Source organism: Rhineura floridana, chromosome 3 (assembly GCF_030035675.1).
Source record: "Rhineura floridana isolate rRhiFlo1 chromosome 3, rRhiFlo1.hap2, whole genome shotgun sequence".
NCBI classification, from domain to species: domain Eukaryota; kingdom Metazoa; phylum Chordata; class Lepidosauria; order Squamata; family Rhineuridae; genus Rhineura; species Rhineura floridana.
This window is the reverse complement of record NC_084482.1, coordinates 62,487,200-62,511,809: the sequence shown is the minus strand read 5'-3', so window position 1 is coordinate 62,511,809 and position 24,610 is coordinate 62,487,200. Positions and strand designations below refer to the sequence as shown.

Sequence of the window (24,610 nt, the reverse complement as noted above, 5' to 3'; positions counted from 1 at the left end):
ATGTATTTTTCCTTTTACTTGTACTGAATATGAATTGTATATTATATATTGTATTTGTTTTTATGTTGTAAACCACCCAGAGAGCTTTGGCTATGGGGCGGTATAGAAATTTAATAAATAAATAAATACATTACAAAGTTACCCGCAAGTGGCAGCTGCTGATGTCTGTTTTATTCATTCATTCATTAAATTTGTATCACCACCTTCCTAACAAATGATGGAAATTTAGAAAATGTATAATAAGTGGGAGATTAGGAGGCACCTGGCTATGCTTGCACATTATTTGTCCAAAGAAGCTAGTGTTCTAGACTATAATACACTGTGGTATACAAAAATCCTTGGCAGAAATACACACAATTGCAAGATTGTGTCCCACATTGTTGTTCACACTTACGCAAGTAATTTTGCAGCTCTATGCTATTGGTTTGCTTAAGTATATCAGGTGAAAGTCACTTTCCACACACATGCTGAATTTTCTTAGTACATTAAACAGTATGGTTCTCAACAGTTGCGTTGGTAGCTGTATTTGGCTGTAGATCTATGCACACTGACTTGGGGAGGGAGTAAGGCCCATTGAACATAGTCTGACTTACAAGTAATCATGTATAGCAGCAGGGGTAGCCAGTGTGGACTCTAACTCCCATCAGTCTCAGCCAGCATGGCCCATGGCCAGGGATGATCCAAAATATCTGGAGGGTACCATGTTAGGTAACTCTGATGTATAGAATCAGTCTTTTTCAGGCTGTGAAATTGTGTTCTAATTTCTCCTTTTACTTAAAGGTATTTGTCTTAATGTGTCCTTCCCAGTCAGAAAACGTTCACATATCACTGCCACTATTATGATCTGTGAGAGAACAGCTTTTGAAAAAACAATGTATTTCAACAAGGTGGCATGACATTTTAGAACATATTTTAGTTCTTCTGAAACCACAAATTGTGAGGCAAAGTCTTGAGGCAATTGCTGCTATTTGTGGAGGTTTTTCATCCCACCACAGCAGTGACATAAGTTTGGCTTCCCTTCGTACACACAGTGTTGCAACACATTGCCCAGGAGGAGGAAGCATCCCTGCTTAAAAATAATATACTGTGGCAAAGGTTTCTTCTATGTCTGGTCTCCATGGTAGAGCATATAGTGCTATATTCTAATTCCTTGTGAGACTTTTCACATTAGTTGGGCAAATTCAGTTTGGACACCAGCACTCCAGGTGGTGACAGGAACCTGAGTGTACTCTTACAAACTTTGGTTATGACTCATGAGGCTTTGCTCTTGCTTCCCTGTCACATAAATGAATTGTCTGCCACTTAGCCGACACCTTTCCAAATATTCTCAGAGTTAAGTATGGTGTGATAGTTTTACCCTTCCTCTAGACTGCCAGTTAATGTGTCATCCTATAACCACAAAGAATGATGGCCTGAAACATTTTGCTCCAAAATAATCATTTTCTCTTTCCTTCCTAGGTTCTGGTTTCACCATAATTGGGATGAAATTGCCCAGTGAGGTCTCTCCCTGGAGAGGAGAAAGTTCAGAACATTGCCTCTGGGAGGAATAAAATATGATTCTGAAAAGATGATCCCTCCCACCTCCTTGCTCTGTTATCTCCTTTGTTTGCTGAAGATGCCAGGGCCAGATTGCACCACCAGCAGCTTTTCTCTAAAGATGGCCTAAGATTATTGAAATTGTTATACCTGCAACTAGTGATGAGGAAGAAATTTGATTCTGTTTGCATTTAAAGTCAAATCTATCAGATCCACACTTTTCAAAACAATATGAGAACTAGAACATAGCCATCCTTCAAAATTCACACTTATCTGAATTTTGCGATGCAGTGCTCTTACCAAACAATGTTTACAAAAATGCATATATTAGGGGAAAATGTACATAAACATGAATATATTCATGAAAATAAATAAGAGAGAGGATAATATTAGGAGAAATTGCTTGCAAAATGTATACGTTAGTCAGAACTGCATACAAAATATGTTTCTTAGGAGAAATTTGCACTAAAATGCTGAAGAATTTTCATGAGTTTTTTTTTTAAATATTGCAAATAGTTGCAGAGATGTGGATAACTTAAGACTGGAAAAATTAGAAATTGAGGAAAACCAAAATTGTCAGCTCCTTCCATCCCTCTCTGAAACCAAAGATTCCACACTTGGCAGCTTTAACATCATGCTAACTATGTCTGAATTTGGCCATGCTTTTTCAAATTTGCTTTGTGTTTTTTCCAGCTTTTGCAGGGCTGGCTACAGGCATGCCAGGGCCCTTGGGCATCAGCTTGCCCTGGGCCCTGGCGTGTGTGCGTGTTTGCACACGCCCCCACCCCCACCTACCTGTCTCCTGTCTTTTACTATTGCCATTAACCAAGATGGCGGCCGCGGTTTCCCTAAGTGCTACACGTGCGCATCTCTGCCATCAACTAAGATGGCGGCAGGGGCTTCAGTACTTCAGGAAAACCGCGGCCACCATCTTCATTAAGGGCAATACTAAAAGGCAGGAGACAGGTAATTAGGGGGTGGTGCCCGCAGATTGCCGTGGATCGCAGAAGAAGAGCGGAGGGGCTGCTGAGGGCCCCCCTGTTACCCTGTAACTCCAGGGGCCCTCAGGCCAGTGCCCCATCTGGCCACCCTTTAGAACCGGCCCTGAACTTTTGAAAGTCTGTAAACTCTGTCTTCCCTAATAATCCTATTTAGTTTTGGAAAACAGGGATGGGGAACCTGTGGCCCTCCAGATGTTGTATTACAGCTCCAATTAGTTTTGCCTGCTTTTTCTTTTTCTTGGTTCAGGGGAGGGTATTATCTGCTTTTGTGTTTGATTTGCTCTGGAGTGTGTGCAGGTGTTTTGCCTGTTGCTGGGGGTTCTGAGCATCATCATTTTCTTCTGTGAAATAGGTATTTTGTGGCATCCACAACCAATTTCCAAATGTGTGCCCAAGGCTCAAAATTTGGGGGACTCCTGGTCTCTGGGGTTAATTTTACACTCCATTTCTACCTACTCACTCTGCCACTTGACCCCTACTCAGCATTTTAGAACCTTCCTTATTACAGAGGCTTCCTTGCTAAGAATGTATGGATGCCTAACAAATATTTAGAGGTCTCATGAAAGGGTTTCCTCTATTTACAAAACAAAGATCACCCTATAACAAGTAATGTCAGCTATTTTCTCTCCTGGGGAGAATCATGTGTCCTCCTACACAGAGCACCCCACAATTCTACAGGTCTGTAGGCATGCGAGTACACTGGGGAATAGCAGTACATCATGCAATGCTCTCATTCACTGTTGGGCAAGGTACTTTCACTAACTAATTAGTGTGCTTCAGTCCACACTGTTCCATTACCAATCAATATGGGTGCCAGGAATGCACTGGGCATGGCACCAGAGCCGGCTCCAGGCATGCGGGGGCCCTTGGGCATCAGCTTGCCCTGGCCCCCCGGTGGGTGTGCACGCGTGTGTGTACACGTGTGCGCGTGGGCCCCCTGAGCACCCCCACGGCCCCCCTACCTGTCTAGTCTTTACCATTGCCCTTAATGAAGATGGTGGCTGCACATCTCTGCCATCAACTAAGATGGCGGCAGCGGCTTCAGTACTTTAGGGAAGCTGTGGCTGCCATCTTCATTAAGGGCAATGCTAAAAAGCCGGCTGAGAGGTAAGTGGGGGGCATGGGGGGGCCCGGATCATGGAAGGGGAGCAGAGGGCCCCTGTAGCTCTGGGGTCCTTGGGCCAGTGCCCAACTTGGCCGCCCTTTAGAACCAGCCCTGCATGGCACAATCATAGTTTCATAATTTCATGTATTAAATATGGAGTTAGGAAACATCTCATTAGGCAAAACAGTCAAAGTCCTCATTATCTTACACAACAGAGTGTGTAAAGTGACACTATGCATCATAAACCACTATACATTCTTTATTTTTTCTCAAAGCATATTTGCTGCCTACAGAAGCCTCGTTTCCATCTCCTCCAAATTTATTTGTAAAAACTGAAGATAGGATTGATTGAAATGAATTCAGACATCCAAGTCTGCCTTTGACCCCCTTTGCTGCTGAATATACTCTGTCCATAAACAACACTGCTTTCTGCCTAACCAGCGACCTGTTGGTTTTGCTTAAGGCATAAGACAGAACACACACAAAAACTTTTATTAATTTATCAGGCTCCCGTTTTAAACATATGTAAGGCATTGAACTAATGTATATTCGTAGGAATTTTTTATTACAAAAGTTCACACCAATGATGGTTGGGAATGCATTACTGCTCATTTGTTCCTACATCATGTTTTCTTTTCATCTATAAATAAATAATCTTATGTTCTTCTCCGTGGACCTCCATAGGCAATACTGATTCCACTGAATGAAAGTCCTACAAGGTCTAACTCAAATGTTAGGATGTATTTCATTCACAGTTTTCTTTTCTTTCTGCCTCAGAGGAGTTTGCTCAATCTCCCACATGTCCCAGCAATTCCATACAACTCCTCCTACTCTAATTAACTCCCTTCCTTTCCTCCTCCTGCTTCTGATGACATATCTCAGTTCATGTTTATGACTCAGGTTTGTTATTGTCCAGCCAGGAGCAAGATTCCAAGGAACAACTGAATATGCAATCATATTCTTTCAGCTGGTTGTGCAGAACTGTGGCAAATTAGAAGGGCAAGACTAGTACATGTCATTCCTCAGCTGAAGACTGAGGCTGCTTTCAGAAGAGATGCTTAACTTGGTTTTTGCTTTTCCCGCATCTGCAGTTTGAATGCAAAACCTATGTTGGCTAGAATGCGTATTTGGTTTAAAATTGCCTCTCTTCTGCTTTCTATCCCATGTTAAATACTCTCACAAGAAATGCTTTACATTAATTACATTAAGACCATGTCTTAACATCACTTAAATATCAGTGGCTTTAAAGAATGACTGCTGCAAGGCATGGTCTATAGTTAGTTCTGGATTGCTATGTGAATCTCTCAAGCCAAGCTGAAATAAGAGGCAAATTTATCATTATGAACTGATAGTTGAGGGATGGTTGCAGGATGTGACTGAAAGAAGCAAGCAGCAACAAGGTTTACTGGAAATAACCTCAAGTAGGCCAATCTTTCCATAAACACAATAAAGAAGCTTGCATATATTTACAGTAACACCTCAGTTAACAAATCCTCCAGGAAATAAGCTCCTTTTAACAATGTCTTTTTTGGGTGCAGGGGACATGGGGGGCACACACTCTGACATAGAATGTGGCTCCTTGTCTACTGGATTTTGGCTGCTGCAGGCAGCTCTCTCGCACATGGCTGGAATGGTCTCCTTGCCAGGTGGCGCAGGCACCTCCGCAGTAAACAATGCTTCAGGGAGGATGGCACAGAGAGAGAGAGAGAGAGAGACCGAGACCAAGCACAGGATAGTGGTGGTGGCTGCCCCTTGCCTGCCTGCTCAAAGCTTTCAATTGCTATAGCAAGATGCTAAATGATAAAAGTAGAAAGACAAGGCAGGCATCCCTGGATGCAATTTGGAAGACGCCTTCAAGTGGTCTGTATACAAGGCTTACCTGACCTGGTTGCTTCATTTCAGACATAAGTATTGTTAGTTTTGAATAAAAAGTTTGCTGAAATATGTTGAACTGCTCTCCTTTTTTGTGGTGTAGGAGCCTATCCTTATTCATTTACATGTTATTCCTACCTCTGGTACCAAAGTTTCTGTTAAAGAGGTAATGTTCAGGAATGCATGTACTTTAACTGAGGAATCTATCTATCTATCTATCTATCTATCTATCTATCTATCTATCTATCTATCTATCTATCTATCTATCTATCTATCTATCTATCTATCTATCTATCTATCTATCTATCTATCTATCTATCTATCTATCTATCTATCTAAAACCACATGTATAACAGAATGTAGTGATCAAATGGTTAAGACAGGTCACTGCCATAGTGCCTGTGAAGGCTTTCTACAATGCCCTGGGATGAACCATAACCTCCAGATCCCCAGTTTTCATTAAAATAAAGTGTCTAGCATTTTTTAGATATCTATGAGGCAAAATGTACAGGCATGTTTCATCTCAGTTTTTGTGAGAAATTAGCCTGCTCCACCCTTTCAGTCTTTTAGTTTGCCCCCACCCTGGAAAAATCCCTCCCAAGAAAATTCCTGCAGACACCCATGTACATGTGTGTGACAGAGGGATGTAAATGTGGTGTGTGTGTGTGTGAGAGAGAGAGAGAGACAAAGAGAGGTATGAATGCATGGTCTTTTTGTATGTGTGGTCTGTGGGGAAGATGGACTTGAGCAGAAAGAAAGCCAGGAAAGCCCTGTTGTGCAAGAATTGTGATGAGTTTAAACAATCATGTTGTTACTCCACCTATAGGGGGCACTGTGCCTGTGTCTGAACTGAAACAGTCAGCTATAATGCTGTTCTAGGCTGTTCTTGGCATTAATATTGGTGTCCCATTAGGCATCCATTTTTGGCCTACTCTCTTTTCTGAGATAATCCAACAGGCTTACAGGGAGTGGGTACATCAGTGATGATGAGGGAGGTAGTGGGGTGGGGTGTGGCCCTGTTTCCCTGTTAGTGTATGTATAAAGTCACATGAAAAGAGGAATCTGGTCCCTCACTATTAGCTTCAGTACTAAGAAACAGATTTCAGCTGGGATCAGCATTTAGTTTGCTATCTATCACTATAAAGATCTTATTCCTCCAAATGATGTCATTTTTATGCAGAGGCTGTTACCAAAATGGGAAGAAAATATCAATATTTTCAAATCTGACATTTTCTATGCTCAGGAGAGGAGGAAAAGCATTTCTGTACAGAAGCTACAGAAATGAAAGAACTTATAAATTCAGGGGAAATTTCACACACAGTGTCTCACACACACAGGCATGCACACAGGTACAAAAGCAAATATAGTTGTAATTAGCAATGGATTTGGAAGAATACACATTAAGAAGAGCTTTCCCCATGTAATTTCCTACTAGACATGATATTCACACTTTGGCTGCGAAGTAGTTTTTATTATGGAATCAGTCTGCAAGTGACATATAAATGTTTCGCTAGTTACACTACTTTACAAAGATACCATAGCTATTAGAATCCCCACCAGTACAAAACTCACTTTATGTAGTCTTTCATAGGTGAAAATGAAAAACATTGCATTACATTGAAACATCACTGAGAAAACTACATTTTGTTATGCGATGTAATGCGATATTGAATAATGAGCAAAATGATTACTCACAGTAAACATTATTTAAGGCACAAAAGAATTAGAAAATAGAAAGAAAAAGGAAAAAATATATTAATGTTAATGGCCATTTCTGAGGATTAACAAAACAGATAGAAAATTGGAGGAAGGTTAATTGATGTTAATGGCGATCGTTATCACACCTACACAGCCTTTATGAATGCATCAATTTAGAGGAAATACAATTATGAAGATAATTAAGAAAATTCAGGAAAAAATTTTGGGGGGAAATCCATGCCAATTACAGCCACAGCCCACCGCAAGAAATCACTGCCAGTCTGAAAAGACAGAGGACTTTTGGATTCAGTCAAAATCCAGCACTAAGTCCAATTTAGCACATATTCTCCCCCATTCCTAGTGTGCTTTTAAAAAAAACAAAATCCAACACATACCTAAAGAAGCTAAATTGTTTTGTAGAAATGAATAGTGTCTCCTTGTTTGCCATACCCATTCTGAAATTGCTGCATTGGATGATAATGACCATTTAGCAAAAATGAGCCATGTCTGTATTTAGAAATTAAAACAAAGTGGCCCAGATTCCAGTAATTTCATTACAGCTGCTATGACCCCTTCCTCAAAACAAATGCCCCACTCACATGGCTATTAGGCTTGTAAACAGACTCTCATTGGTCAAGGGAAGACTGTTTTCAAGTCTAACTGCCATGTGGAAAGGCAGAGCATTTTAAAAATAATTTTCACTTAGGAGGAATGAACTCAAAGAGCACTTTATAATCATGTGAAAGGGAATTTTTAATCTTCATTTTAGATAATTAAACCTATTTATTTAAATACACTGTCATGAAATATGTATTTTAAATATCAGTTATTGCAATTTAAAGGCGTCTAAAATTTAACTAAGCAGTTACATTTTGTTTGTTTAAATTCTTTGTTTCCATTTTGTATATCTTCTAGCATTTGGCATTGTGCACCTCAATTTCTTACTAACTTAATCAGCAGCATGCCCTGAATTCCTGGCCCCTATCTTGCCCTGCACTAGTTTCCACCAGGGTCCTAACCTGAACTTCCCCTGCCAGTCAGTGGTGGCTGGTGAACTGTGGGGTGGGAGGAGGTTTTACTTTTAACGTAAAAAAGCAAAGTTTTTCCCCAAATCCATCTGCAAGGGAGTCCCCTGATGAGACACACACTGGATGGTAGATACTAAAACATGGGATACTACTTCCCAATACAGACCTAAGTTTGACCATAGGGAAACCAGGAAAGTGGCTTCCCTGTGGGCAAGCATGGTTTCCCAATGGGGAAATATATCCTATGTTTCTCTATTGGCAACCATGGTTTCCCTCGCAAGTACTGTCCTTCGTGATCCTTAATCAGCCCTTACATTGTATAGCCCCCCCCACCTTCTAATTGGTGTTCCAGTCACCTAGGCTGGAGTTTACAAAAAGCAGGAAGCCTCCCTATGGGGATTGGACTCGATGGCCTAATTAGGTCCCTTCCAACTCTATTATTCTACCTGGTATCAAAGTTTCAAACTTCCTTCAGTGCAGGCTTTTAAAGCTCTAACTGGAGAGTCCAAAAGAGCAACAGACTGTCCTGAGCCAAAGCCTTCTTCCATTCAGGTCCTTGAACTTCCATTTGCTTCTCTAACCCTCCTACCCCAAAAGGCAGAATTGCTAGGAAAAATGAAGAATCCCAGCAGGGAAACTAAGTTCCTGGCTCATAGTTCTATTACAACAGTTATTAAACAACAGCTATAATCAAAAATACAGACAAGTTTGTTTTAAATAGGCTCCTCCCTCCTTACGGATTTGAGAGACCCCCAAGATAATAACAAGGAGGGCCCACCGTTTAAAATAACTAGGTAGGCCAGGCCTGCCCTCCTGCTGCTCTTAAGCAAAATGGCTTCAAAGCCCTGCAATCCTTCTCCTCCCCTCTCCTCTTCCCCACCCCAGGCTAACAGCTTGAAAGTCTTGAATCTAACAAGTCTGATTAAGCCATATGGGTAACATAGGCACAGGCTTCACTTAGAACAGGCTGGCAAATTCTAAAGAGTTTAGCGGAGAACATGAAAAGCATTGACGTCTATGCATTTTGTTTTCCCCAAATGTAAATTAGGACAAGCAGCATTAAAAGGGCACTTCAGGGAGGGGTTTTTTGTGTTCTTGGGGGGGATTCATGAGGGGAGGATTTTCCTTGCACTTTATATGTTAAAAATACCCTGGGTCAGGGTGGGGTGAGGAGAGTAGGTCATATATACTGGAGGTGTCGGCCCTGCAGATTGCATCTGGCCCACAGGCTGGAGGTTCCCCACCCCTGCAACAAATTATTTTATACCCTATTTTCTTTTTGCCTCATTGATGAGGTAAATGGTGGTAAACCCAGAACCTACTCTTGACTTCCGCAGTTTCTTATGAATTTCTTCTGTCCAGTACGGACCATAAGCCAGCCTCAGACAGAGCCTACAGTGGGGGAGGGGAATGTAACAGAAACATGTACATAAACAAAGAACCTTACCTGCCTGTAACTGACATTAATGAAGAGGCAACTCTGTGCAGCCACGTGATGTCATGCATCTGTTAGGAGGATGCTGTTTGCATTCTGTTTATGGAACATTCTAAAAGATAATGTCTGTTGAGCAGCGTGCTGCTTCCTCATCTCATCCTCACAACTGGGAAGTTCAAAAATGAGCTGCAGCCACCTGGTTGGATTTTAAAACATAATACCAAAGTGGGGCAACGTATGGACTGTTAACCAAAATGGGAAAGGGAGGAATGATGAGGTTACTGAAATTTGCAATCCTAAACAAACTTCTGTTTGTGAACTCATTGGGACATACCTGTGAATAAATGTGGTTGGGACTGTACTGAAAGATTAATCTTATTTTAGGATTGTGAGAAATTGGGGGGCGAGTAGAAGGAGCACAGATTATCTGTGGCCTAGATAATCCATGTGTATAAACAAACCCTACCTGGATTGTTAGATCTTCTTCTGAGGTCCTTCTCCAGGTCCCCCCTTTGAGGGAGGCTCGGAGGGTAGTGATGAGACCGCATTTTCAGTTGCAGCTCGCCATCTGTGGAATACACTCCCCAGTGAGGTCCACCTGGTACCTTCACTGACATCTTTCTTTTTGGTGCCAGGTAAAGACTAACTTTTTTTCCAGGCATCTGATAGGCAGAGATACTGTCTGTTATGCTGTCTGTTATTAGTATGCTTCCAAAGCTTCTTGTGTCTGCATAGGGGTGTTGTTGTTTTATTGTTTTCTTTTTATCTATATCTAAAGAAAAATGTAAGCATCACATTGCAGTTTGCAGAGGCACTGTTGCGCTGCAGCCAACTCAGAAGGGACAGGAAGGGGGGAGGCATGAGTTTCAGGCGCCTCCGCAGCCAGAAGAAGCAGAGTTGGGGATTGTTGTGTCTGAGCAGGATTGTGCGGGAGGGGGGCAGCATGCTCTCCAGCCAGTTCCCACAAGTAACGCCCTTTCCGAGGAGCCGAGCGCACCACCCCCAGTTGATGCAGAGGACTTGTGAGGGGAAGCTTCAGAGACAGTGCCAGCTCCTCCCTTGCCAAGCAGTTCCCAGGAGGATTCCAGTGTGGCCCCGCCCCCTGATCTCAAGCCCGTTGCTCGGGAGCAGGTATCTTCAGATGAGCCGTTGGATGCGCGTCCCCTGTCTCCTCGTTCCCGTCGCCGCGAGAAACGGACAGGGCAGACAGGAATTACGAAGGAGTCAGAGATTACGTTTGAAAACATTTCCTATATAAGCCTGCCGCTCCCAGTGGGGAGTCGGTGAGTCAACTTCCCTCACACGCTGCAGAGCATGTCTAGAGTATAGTTAGGGACTCTAGTGAGTTAGCGTAGGGTTTCCTATGAAGCGCAATGCCTTTGATGTATCCATTACACTAATAAAACGAGATTTACTTGCACACACACTCCAGCCTCATTCTTTCGGCTCTGTACGGGACAGATTGACTCAACCACCATCCCTACTTGAACCTGTTCCCATGGCGGATGACATGGACCAGAATGGAGCAAGAGGGGGAGTACCTATCACCATGGAAGCTTTGTATGCCGAGACCCAGAACCTCCGAGTGACTACGCAAGCCCTACAAGCCGAGAACCAAAACCTCAGAGCCGCAACGCAAGCCTTGCAAGTGGATAACCAGAATCTCCAAGCCTTGGTCACCCAAGTCCAGGCTGCGCCCCCCGGGGCGGCAGCCCCTGTGAAGTCTCCAGTGGGGCTCCCCGTGTGATACGGGGGCCAGAGTGAACAGTTTGCCATGTTTCTAGCCCAATGTGAGTTGTACATTCAAGTGTGCAGAGCTGAGTTCCCAACTGATGACGCGAAGGTGCCGTTCATCATCAGTTTATTGGAAGGGGAAGCGGCAAAATGGGCCACCCCGTATTTGATTCGCAACGACCAGATATTGCGCCAGTTTGACGCCTTCAAGAATGCGATGGGGGACATGTTCCGAGACCCCCAGAGGAAGGAGATGGTTGGCCGCCAGTTAGGGACCCTGAGACAGGGAAGGGGGTCTGTAGGGCAATACACGAATGCTTTTCGTGTTTTGTCTCAGGAGACGGAGTACAATGACCCAGCCTTGATGTACTTCTACAGAAATGGACTGAGTCCAGAAGTTTTGGATGAACTGGCGCGCTCCACACACCCCGACTCACTGAGGGGTTTGATTCAACTGAGTTTGCAGATAGACAGCCACTTAGAAGGAAGAAAGTTGGAGCGAAGAATGGAGCCTTCACGGAGTCAGGTTGCTGCTCTGCTGCCCCGTGCACGCCCCGTGCCCAATCCTGGCATCCCTACTGTCTCGGGAGAGGAGCCCATGCAGATTGGGGGGGCTAGACCGCAATTGACAGAGGAGGAGAGGGAAAGACGCCGGAGGGAAGGACTGTGTCTCTATTGCGGAAAATGTGGGCACCTCGCCAGAAATTGTGCAGCCAAAACCAGACGATCCCAGCCGCCGGAAAACTTCACATCCCAGCTCTCGTAGAGGCTAGAGAGTTGGGGGGTGCTACAGACACTGAGCCTCCGTTACGACCCCTTCCCTCCCAAGGGGCCCTTCTGTTGCCCATTTGCATCACCCTATCCTCAGGCGAGAGCTGCTCAGCCAAGGCTATGATCGACAGCGGAGCATCCTCTTGTTTCATAGACCGAGAGTTGGTGCTACACCACGCTATTCCCACAAGAGAACTGAGTCAGCCGTTGGCAGTGGAAACTATAGACGGCCGGCCTCTGAAGTCTGGGGGGGTGACTCGGGTGACTGAGTCCGTGGAAGTGAAGGCCCCTGGACATCGGGAAGACCTGTCATTCTATGTGGCGTCCTTGCCGCATTTCCCGGTGGTGTTGGGTATGCCTTGGCTGGTTAGGCACAACCCCACAATCTTTTGGGATGAAGTTATGGTGGTTTTTACCTCCAAGTACTGCCATCAACATTGCCAGCCTGAAGAGGAGCCACAGGTGTTGGCAGGGGTGCCTCCCCCAAGGGAGATAACTTTGCCCACCAAGTATGGGAGTTTTCGGGATGTCTTCGATAAAAAGGAAGCAGAACAGCTCCCTCCTCACCAGCCCTATGATTGTGCCATTGATTTGGTGCCTGGGGGACGCATCCCCGCCAGGCGGATCTATTCTCTATCTGAACCAGAGTTGGCAGCGTTAAGGGCGTTTCTGGACGCCAATTTGAAGAAAGGCTTCATTCGCCCTTCACAGTCCCCAGCTGGTGCCCCCCTGCTGTTTGTGAAGAAAAAAGGGGGGGAGCTCCGTCCCTGTAATGATTATCGAGCCCTAAACCAGCTCACTATCCCCAATAGTTACCCGCTGCCGCTCATTAGGGAAATGTTGGAGAGGATGCGTTCCGCCAAAATTTTCACGAAACTGGACTTGAGAGGAGCTTACAACTTGGTGAGGATTAAGGCAGGTCATGAATGGAAGACTGCGTTTAAGACCCGTTACGGTCAGTTTGAGTATTTGGTGATGCCATACGGGTTGTCGGGAGCACCTGGAGTCTTCCAAAATTTTATGAATGACATCTTTTGGGACTTTGTGGACCGCTTTATGATAGTGTATTTGGATGATATCCTGATTTATTCGAATACTCCCGAGGAACACGACTCGCATGTGCATGCAGTGCTGCAGAAGTTACGGGAACACCGTCTTTACGCGAAGCTGGAAAAGTGTGGGTTTGACCTAACCACGTTGGACTTTCTGGGGTATCGGATCTCTCCAGCAGGAGTAGAAATGGACCCAGAAAAAGTTTGTTGTGTACTCACATGGCAACCCCCCAAGACCAAGAAGGATTTGCAACGCTTCTTGGGCTTTGCGAATTACTACCATCGTTTCATAACCAACTACTCCCATCAGACCGCACCACTCACAGATTGCCTGAAGGGCTCAGGACCTTTCCAATGGACAGAAGCTGCACAAGAGGCTTTCGAGAGCCTGAAGGTTTGCTACCGAACCCATACTACAGCATGCCGACCCGGCGCTCCCTTTTGTGGTAGAGACGGATGCGTCGGACGCCACGATCAGAGGGGTTCTTTTGCAACCGGCCCAGAACGGGGGAGAACTGATGCCTTGTGCCTACTTTTCCAGAAAGTTAACCGACTCTGAACAAAACTACACTGTGTGGGAAAAGGAGCTATTAGCCATTAGAGATGCCTTTGAAGCCTGGAGACGCCATCTGGAAGGGGCACAGCATGAAATTGAGGTGCGCACAGACCATCGTAATCTAGAGAGTCTTCACACCGCCCGTAAACTCAATCAGAGGCAAGTGCGCTGGGCTCAGTTCTTCGCACGGTTCCATTTCAAAATTCATTATATCTCCCAAGCACAGAATAAGCGGGCTGATGCCCTCTCAAGAAAGCCAGAATTTCTGAGGGATCCCACCCCAAGACCGTTACAGTACATAATCCCTCCCGAGTGGGGAGTAGTAGGGGCCTGCCAAGATTCTTGGGAAGCTGAAGTGCGTGAAGCGCAACAACAGGACCCTTTCGTGCAGGAGCAGCGGGTCGAAGACGGCGCGTCACCCCAGGCAGAACAGAAGGACCTTATATGGAAGGATGACATACTGCACCATCAGGAAGCTGTTTATGTGCCCCCCGGAGAACTGCGAGTGAGGGTACTATGTCAGTGCCATGACGCCCCCACAGCAGGCCACTTTGGGGTTTTTAAGACCATTCAAGCTGTCACTCGGGAGTTCTGGTGGCCCAAGGTGAAGAAGGACGTAGAGCATTATGTTCGCTCTTGCCCCACTTGCATGAGGGCTAAACATGCCACTGGGAAGCCACCGGGGCTACTGGAACCCCTTCCTACTCCAGGAGGACCTTGGCGAATGATTACTATGGATTTTATAACAGACCTTCCACCTTCGCAGGGGAAAACCACAGTTTTGGTGGTCGTTGATGCCTTCTCGAAAATGGCTCACTTCATTCCGTGCGCAGGGCTCCCAAGCGCTCAAGACACTGCCAAGTTGTACATGCAAAATGTGTATCGGCTGCACGGTCTGCCAGACAGCCTGGTTTCCGATCGGGGCACACAATTCACCTCGCGTTTTTGGCAAGCGTTGTGGAAGTTGCTGCAAAGTGAGCTGAGACTGTCGTCTGCCCATCATCCCCAAACGGATGGGCAGTCCGAGAGGGTCTACGCAGTGTTGCAACAATATTTACGTTGTTTTGTGGGGTATCAGCAGGACAACTGGATGTCTTACCTGCATTTAGCAGAATTTGCCTATAATAATGCTGTGCATTCGCACACGCAACAGACTCCTTCCTTCGCCAATTTTGGCTACCACCCCCGAGCCTTCCCTGCCCCAAAAGACAGTCTCTCAGTCCCAGCTGCTGAGGATTACTTGCAGGAACTTCACGCTATGCAACAGCTACTCCAAGAGTAACTAGAACAGGCCAAAGCGGATTACAAACGCGCAGCTGACCAGCATCGGAGAGAGGGGGACCTCATACGAGTGGGACACCAGGTCTGGATCTCTACACGTTTCCTAGCTATGCCTGGCCGGTGTCGTAAACTGCAGGATCGGCGTGTAGGGCCCTTTGAGGTGGAGGCACAGATTAACCCCGTGGCTTACAGACTAAAATTGCCGCCCACCTTCAAGATGCACCCAGTCTTCCACAGGGCATTGTTGACCAAGGACGCTGCCCCCGACCCTCACCGTCCGTGAGTGGAGCCCGCACCGCCGTTGTTGGTAGAGGGGGAGGAGGAATACGAAGTAGAACAGATTTTGGACTCGCGAAAACACCGAGGGCATCTTCAGTACCTGATTCATTGGAAGGGGTACGATCCAACTGAACGTTCCTGGGAAACAGAGGAGAATGTGCACGCTCTGACTTTGGTGAGAGAATTCCATGAGGCTTATCCAGAGAAACCTAGACCTCAGAGGTGGGAAGGGTTAAAGCATGGAGGGGGGGGATGATGTTGCGCTGCAGCCAACTCAGAAGGGACAAGAAGGGGGGAGGCATGAGTTTCAGGCGCCTCCGCAGCCAGAAGAAGCAGAGTTGGGGATTGTTGTGTCTGAACAGGATTGTGCGGGAAGGGGGCAGCCTGCTCTCCAGCCAGTTCCCACGAGTAACGCGCTTTCCGAGGAGCCGAGCGCACCGCCCCCAGTTGATGCAGAAGACTTGTGGGGGGAAGCTTCAGAGACAGTGCCAGCTCCTCCCTTGCCAAGCAGTTCCCAGGAGGATTCCAGTGTGGCCCCACCCCCTGATCTCAAGCCCGTTGCTCGGGAGCAGGTGTCTTCAGATGAGCCGTTGGATGCGCGTCCCGTCTCCTCGTTCCCGTCGCCACGAGAAACAGACAGGGCAGACAGGAATTACGAAGGAGTCAGAGATTACGTTTGAAAACATTTCCTATATAAGCCTGCCGCTCCCAGTGGGGGGTGTTGAGTCAACTTCCTTCACACGCTGCAGAGCATGTCTAGAGTATAGTTAGGGACTCTAGTGAGTTAGTGTAGGGTTTCCTATGAAGCGCAATGCCTTTGATGTATTAATTTTTATTTTTATTTATTTTATTTAATTTCTATACCGCCCAAAGCCAAAAGGCTCTCTGGGCGGTGTACATAAGAGTAAAACAGCATAAAATACAAAAACATAGAAAGAAATAGCAAACTCAACAGAACAAGTAATTAAATAGCATTAAAATACAATAAAATACAATAGCAGCAGTCCAGCAGGAAGGGTGGTGGTGGTGACTGCCAGGGGAAGCAGCACAGCAGCAGCAGATGACAAGGGGCTCTCCCTCCCTGGCAGCGCAATGTTCCTCTTCCTGCAGGCAGAAGGTCTCCCAGGCCTCTCAGCCAGCCAGCCTATATATCCCTCCAAGGAGGGACAGGTGGAAAAGGTTAGCCACAGCTGGCTGAGTACCTGGGACCTGGTCCTTATTAATTACTCTAATAAAACGAGATTTACTTGCACACACACTCCAGCCTCATTCTTTCGGCTCTGGACGGGACAGGCACAGACAGGTGGAGGGTGGAGTTGGGGTGGAGGAGCTGGTGAGCAGGGCGAGAAGAGTGAGGGGTTTGGCAAGTGGCTTGTTGTTACCCTAGTAGTATAATGTTTTTATTTTTAACATTTTTGTAAGTCACTTGGAGACTTTTGGGTAGCAAGTGATTAGACAGACAGACAGACCTTTCTTCTCACAAAACTTGACAGTAAAAATATACAATTGATGCCAAAACCAGAAACTCCAGCATCACTGTTCTTCTAATGTATTGGAATAAATTTCATATTGTTTTCAAATTAAAGATATTGCTTTTTTTGTTTTATTTGTTTTCAGCTCATGCAGAGCGTGACTCCCAAATGTGTAAATGCATAAATGTCTTCTAAGAAATAAACCCCCTTTGTTGAAAAAGCTGGTAGAAAATCTGAGGAGTCTAGATTTTTGAGGACAAGGAGACATCATTTACACCTTCCATGTTATAGAAAAATTACAAAGTCACCATTCCATTCAACGTATATTTAAAATGTTTCAATGGTTCTTAAAAAGATCAAATTCAAAACTTGAAAAGTTTCCGTTCAACCTTTCTGCAAAATTTGGATTTCATTTGTTCTCTTTACCAACTGCTTCGCTAATGAAATTCTTTCTACACACACACGTGAATTCACAAATTTAAAAGTGTAATACAAAAAGCTTTGTACTCAAAATTTGTATATACAGAAAAAGTGTAAAGTTGTGGGGGGGTTGTTTTTTAGATGTTAAACATTTTAAATTATATTAAATACTAGTACAGTTGAAAAACAGCCTTTATACTTACTTCAGTTTGTCTGTTGCTATGATTAAGTGTTCCTAGATCATGATGTCCTGCAGCTGCTAATAGTAACAGAAAGTTCTGCTTGCTAATGAGTTACTTGAGATTTATTACAAGGTTGCTCTTAAAGTAAAGGTTCAGGGCTTTAGATACAGTATGTACAACTCACATGGTAATACTGTACAATGTTCCTTGATAAATGTGATGATTTATAAATTATTCTGTGATGAATTATGCTCTGTGGTTGAGTCTCACCATTTTCAGTTACTGTTTCCTTTTATGACACTTTCCCCACTCTCTCCTCAGTTCAGATGTCCAAAGAAAACAGCTCAAAGGAGACATAATTAGGGTCTCCCAAGATGCCATGAACATTCTTATTCCTGTTCTCTGCAAAAAAAGGGCTCCTCCACATGACTTGTTTATTCAGCATTCATCCTGATTTGTTGCATAAAGTTTATGCAGAAGTTAAGATTACATCCGGCCTTTATTGAGTATTTGTTCTGATTTTTTTGTGGGGAAGTTACACAGTAATATAACCTTACTGAGCATTCATCCTCATTTACTTGTGGGGTGTTTATACATCTTCCCATTAATCATTTCTTCATCACACCCTCTTCAATACATTTGCCCATCACTTTCCTAATAGCAAAAGTAAGGGGGGCAGGCAACAGAGTGCTTTAATCCACTTTTGTGCAAACTTAAACTTCCAGCATGTGCTTGATCCCTGCTGCAAAAAAGTGAGAGTCTGGAGGCATCCCAGCTGTTCCTATCTTGATTCAGCCTTATCAAGTGCATGTTCATTGACCTATTCTGGGGACAGCTGCTGCCCCCTTGAGGAACATTTCTTAGCCTGCAAGTTGAGGTAGCTAGCTGGGTCTTAAAATATGTAAGAATGAAATTGCGTGCAGAACTGATAAGGAACAGAGCTTAATTAAACTAGAAGATACGAGGTTGTAATATCTTTTTACAGGATGCAATTTTGTGTACATCTGGAAGAAGGCAGCTGTTGAAAAGAGGTTATGCCTAAAATCTTCCTAGTCTAATTTCTTTCTAATTTGTGATCCTATGCATAACTTTCTTTCCCTTCTCACCCCTGAACTAGTTTTTATTGGAAGGTCAAAAATTGCAAGTTACAAGGAATCCTTAATGACAGGATCTTGCACATGAAAAAAACCCAATAGCAGCAAGAGGAAAGGGCTCTGGTATGTGGTAAAAGAACATGGATTTCTATGGTATTTTAATGAGGGCATTTTTAGCTATTGTAGCATACAGGCACAGAGGCTTCTCTGTTCAAAATGGGACAATGCTGAAGGATCTAGATGTCAAGGCAACCACTGTGAGCTGACAAGCTGTGAGCGCAGCAGTTCATGCTGGCTACAAGGGTTATCATTTCTTATTGCCCTAAAGCCCCAATCAGTGTGGGATGCCTGGTTGCATTAGAACAAGTTATTAAACATGTGGTTTTCTCCTTCAAGGCAGTTGGCAAATCTGGGCAGCTGATCCCATCTGCTTTTTTGAAAACCTAAAATAGATCAGCAAGTGCAGGGAGTTCAGATTTTGATGCCACTATGGAATAAAACATACATGAAGGAATAACAGGGATCGTATAAATTATTTGGATCAGTGTGTGCATGAATGAAAACATGAATGAACCCCCCTCCCCCAAAAAAATATGGGGAAAGGGATGAAAAGAGGCATTCCTTCTAAGTAAACCACGTGGCACAGTATAAGAAAAGAGGCTCTGGAATTCTTTACTGAAAATCCACCAAAATCTAAATCCTGTAATCGTAAAATCTGAAATCTATGATTGAAACAGATTGTGTAAATTTAACATTTATATAAATTCATCTAATTTACATGTTTGGTACACTTTCCCTAGTTAACCTGTTTCTAGGGTGAGGAAAAAGGGTCTAAAAATTGTTAAGTCCAACGCTTCGATTACAGAATTCTCGTTGCTTATATTCAAGACCTACTATCATGACTTCATATTACCCCATCCCACTCCCCGAACCCATGAGGGATACAATCATGCTTTAAACAAAAACCTAGATTGCAAGCTTATATCAGCTAGATTCTGCATTAAATGCCACTTTATTCAATACAAAATGCAGCTGTAGCCATGGAAGTGAATTAGAAGTGCTTTCTCATAATAGGTAGTTAAACAGTGTTTGTTAATGCAGCATCTATACCTGGATAATTTAACTGCTTGTTAATAGGAATTGAAGCAGCAAAGACCAAAAAGCCTGCAGATTTTTGTTTTTATCCTGTTCTGAGAAATTCCTTGTGCAGCCTGAGCCTAGGCATGTTTACTCAGAAGTAAGTCCCGTTCAATAGAGTGAAATATATTCCTGGATAAAATCTGAAGCCTTCCCTATAAAAACCTGAACAATGTACTAGCAGAATATGTTTAAGAGAGAGAAAATGTTCACTGGTCAATGAAAGTTTTATTTATGTTTTGTAGTTTAAAAGCTTCCATTTTCTCCATGTGGCTACTACTGCTATTACTATTCTCAATATTAATAATAATAATTAGTCACTGGCTATTGCCAATGACTTTATTTTCACAATATGCAGCAAGATTAATTTCATTTATTTATTATTTGATTTATATCCCACCCTTCCTCCCAGCAGGAGCCCAGGGTGGCAAAGATTACACTCATGTAATAGAATCATAGAGTTGGAAGGGGCCTATAAGGCCATTGAGTCCAACCCCCTGCTCAGTGCAGGAATCCAAATAAAAGGTGCCTGTCCAGCTGCCTCTTAAATGTCTCCAGTGTTGGGCAGCCCACCACCTCCCTAGGTAATTGGTTCCATTGTCCTACTGCTTTAACAGTTAGGAAGTTTTCCTGATGTTCAGTCAAAATCTGGCTTCCTACAACTTTCCCCCATTATTCTGTGTCCTGCACCCTGGGACAATCAAGAAGAGATCCTGGCCCTCCTCTATGTGGCAAGCTTTCAAGTACTTGAAGAATCCTATCATACCTCCCCTCAGGCCTCTCTTCTCAAGGCTAAACATGCCCAGTTCTTTCAGTCTCTCCTCAATGGGCTTTGTTTCTAGTCCCTTGATCATCCTTGTTGTCCTCCTCCGAACCTATTCCAGTTTCTCTGCATTCTTCTTAAAGTGCAGTGTCCAGAAAGGGATGCAGTACTCAAGATGAAGCCTAACCAGTGCCAAATAGAGTGGAACCAATACTTCACGCGATTTGGAAACCACACTTCTGTTAATGCAGCCTAAAATAGCATTTGCCTTTTTTGCAGCCATATCACAGTTTGCTCATATTCAGCTTGTGATCAACAACAATTCCAAGATCCCTCTTGCATGCAGTATTGCTAAGCCAGGTATCCCCCATTTAATAACTGTGCATTTAGTTTCTTTTTCCTAGGTGTAGAACTTTGCACTTATCCCTGTTAAATTTCATTCCATTGTTTTTAGCCCAATGCTCCAGCCTATCAAGATCCCTTTGAATTTTGCTGCTGTCTTCCAGTGTATTAGCTATCCCTCCCAATTTTGAATCATCTGCAAATTTCATAAGCATTCCCTGCACCTCCTCATCCAGGTCATTAATAAAAATGTTGAAGAGCACTGGGCCCAGGAGCGAGCCCTGCGATACCTTGCTCATTACCTCTCTCCAGTTTGAGAAGGAACCATTGATAAGCACTCTGAGTATGATTCTGTATCTGAAGAGTACTTATCAATAGTTTCTTCTCAAATGGAAAGTCCCCAAACTCAGTTAGTCACATAACTTTAACATTTGTAAGCTTATTTGCATTGTTTTCCATTTAGAATATTTAACTGATCCTCTCCCGACTTTTAATCCTGTCCAAAATCAGCCACTTGACTGTGCAAAACTTGAATTAGGGCCCACTTTGGTAGTACTCCCCTCCCCAATTTTATCCTATATTTGGTCCCTTCTCCTGCAATAATCAGTCTTTACACACTTTAAGTGCCCTTGTGAGTTATTAGCACAGGTGATTTCCCAGCTGTCAAAACATTGCCTGTTAATATCTCTTTAAAACAAGAGTCTGGGGTTTATGAAATTGTTTGTCAAATTGTCTTCTTGAGAGGATGTGGACTGGAGTGCAGGAGACAGTTCACTGGAACAGCATTTATAGTTGGATTCCAGCAGGTGGCATCATTAAACAATCATCAGGTGTCTGATCACACTTTCTGGTAAAGGAATTTGACAAGAGAGAATTTTTTGCACAACTTTTAAAGATACAGAAAACCTCTTGGTTGCCAGGCCCAGCCTCCAAGAGGTCTTCTGTACCTTTAAAGGTTGTGCAGGGGGAAGGGAGAATTCCACCTTGTGGCTTTTCTCATTACAGTGTTGCAAGAACACCTGCACTTGGCTGACTTTCTCTTCTCCTAAAGATACAGGATCAGTCTCAGGCCAGGAACCTGGCAACCCTAATTACCAGGTATGGCTGGCCTCATAAAAGCACAGAGAAAATACACAAATAATACTTTATGCTAGAAATGAAGCTAATTGAAACATTTGGCAAGCATTTAAACCATCTTACCTGTGAGTGCTGAAAGACCTGCTCCGTGCTTTGTTGGCCTGTTCCCATCTTGCCTGGGAGAGTGGAGCCTTGGCTGATTTCAGCTATAAAGCTGCTACAGTTGAAGGTGCCAGAGACCATTTTACCTGTGAATACTAGAAGACCTTTGCCAGCCTATTTCTGTCTGGAAGAGTGGGATCCTGACTGATTCCAGCTGCAAAACTGCTACTCTGAAGATGGCAGAGATTATCGTATTGCAAGTCGGGAAATACATGCTGCTCAGGATGCTTAGAGACTATTGTGGTGGGGTGTTTAGGGGCTTTTGTTGTCAAGATTTAATTTTGCAGGTATATTGTTTTTCCTGTTATTGGAATTGTTTTTGTATTTTATTGTTAAAATATATGAATGATAAGGCAACTGTGTGATTGTACTGTATATTTCTTAATGAGATTATTTCATTAACTTCTGATTTGTTTCAATTTGGTTATATTCTGTAACTTAGTGAATTAAGTAAGTTTTTAATGTTGTAAGCTACCTTGAGCATAAATAAATGATAATTAAATGGACTTGCACAGCATGCTTAATTGTAATGGAAATAAGATGTACACATAGGTGGAGGCCTCCCCTACAGCAGATTGCTATGAGCCCTAGGTCAAATTCTTAGTCAAGCCAGCACTACTTTCTATCTGCAGTTCTCCATGGATACATCTGACCATGATCAGAGCAGGGATGGAAAGATTTGTCAACTTTGGTTCTCTCAGTTTCTAATTTTTCCAATCTTAAATTCAGTTCTCCACATTACTGCAGCAATTTGAGATTAAAAAAAAGCAAATAAACGTGAATTTCTACTAATCAACACATTTTTGTAGGCAGTTTTGACTAATGTACACATTTTTGCAAGCAATTTCTCATCATATAATGTGTTTTTGTATGTTATTTTCAATCATACATTTATTTTTAGGCAAACTTTCCCATAACAAATGTACTTTTGTAAACATTGTTTGGTTGGTGAACTGCATTGCAAAATTCAAGTAAGTGCAAATGGCTGTGTTCTGGTTCTTACATTGTTTCGGAAACTGCAAATTTGACAGACTCAGCTTGAAATACAAACTTTATTAAATTTCTTGCCCATCCCTAGATCAGAGTACTACATTGCCTGTCCACCTCTCTTGCCATCTATCACACTTACATTTTAAGACTGGATGAAACAGCTAAATAGGATTCCTGTGTGTCTAATACTAAAGTGGATTGTCATCCTGGTGAGCCTACTTACAGACTTAAATTTCAATAGGCCCAGGAAGACTGATTAAGCAGACATTATCCAATAACTCTGGGTTTACACACCAAGAAATAGAGTATGCATTGAAAGATTCCAGGGGCTAAATTTCAGGACATGTACGATCAGTATACAAGAAGCAAGGTGGCAATGAAATGGGGATAGTATGCACTTGATTTCCCAGATTGAAAGGATGTTTACAGCAATAGACATCCTGGTAGTTGGATTTTAAATAATTTTTATTTGGGGATAAGTGCATACGTATCAGATCTGATACATAATTTCTTTTGCGTTAAACAATGATAACACAAACAAGATTTTGGTATTACCTCTATTCCCCACCCCCCTTCAAATCCAACATCATGTAGCAGTCAAAAACTGTTTACACTCAGTGAGATCTTGCTGTCTAGCTTTCGAGAGGGGAAAATAAATTTGGTGGCTTTCCACCAGTTTCCAATATTCCTGTGTTCTTACATTGGATTTTTCAGTTCCTTCAGTGTGTTAGCTAGCTATTAGATAATGGAGCGCTACTTAAGATGTAAATTTTAAATCTTATAAATTATGCTCACAAGTTGTAAAATATAAGTGATTTATATTTAAATTGCCATCCAATACATAATATCATAAAGATTTCAGTTTCTTAAAGCTACACCCATTAATAATCTTATTTGTATTTTGTCTAGAAGTATTTGTATCTCTGGATTAAAGGAGCAGTAATGTTACTGGAATCAATCCATCCACCGAAAAGGCAAGATGGCGACCGAATAGGACGCTGAGTCTGGAGCTCCGTTTTTTTATCAGTTTTTAGAGTCCTTATCTCAAGGCTAAGCAACCTGTTCTGCCTCAGCTGAGGATTTTATACCAACTATATTTTTCTCGAGACCTGAAAGGTTGTCTTCCTTGTGTTTTTCTTCCCTCTGTCGTTAATTACTGAGTAAGTAATTTTGTTATCTACAATCAGGGAGGAACCTTCCTACCGTCTGAGTGCAGTGCTGAGTCAGAGTCTAAAAAAGCCTATCAAAGTTTACTTGGGGCTCTATAAGGGGTTCTGGCACCAACAGCTCTGAATTCGGGGGGATGTTAATACTCTAATGGTCTTGACAAGAAGTGTAAGAAAAGACTTGGGAGCCCCCCTCCTGTTCGAGAGTATGTTACAATAGAGAAGACTGGGTGGGGGAGGAAAACCACAGCTACAATCTCAACCCGCTTTGTATACCTCCAAAACCACTGACAAGGTGAAAAAGGGCCAACTGAAAATTACAGACTTTTTTACTTCACATCAAAAGGAAAGGCCTCATGAGAATTCCCCACCAGATATGTACCTACTTCATGATTGGTCCGTCTCCTTTAAAGATAATCTGCCGGTAATTTCCGAGGACTATCCTGTTCTAAGTCTG

At 43.4% G+C, this 24,610-nt stretch overlaps 1 protein-coding gene across 1 annotated transcript in view; it reads right to left on the bottom strand.

Moving 5' to 3' along the window:
* SPHK1 (sphingosine kinase 1) overlaps positions 1–24,610 on the bottom strand; it is a 113,506-nt gene extending 88,896 nt beyond the window's left edge. The window contains exon 1 of the mRNA XM_061616299.1: positions 24,540–24,610. The gene's annotated coding sequence lies outside the window, so the exon portion shown is untranslated. The remainder of the gene's footprint in view (positions 1–24,539) is intronic.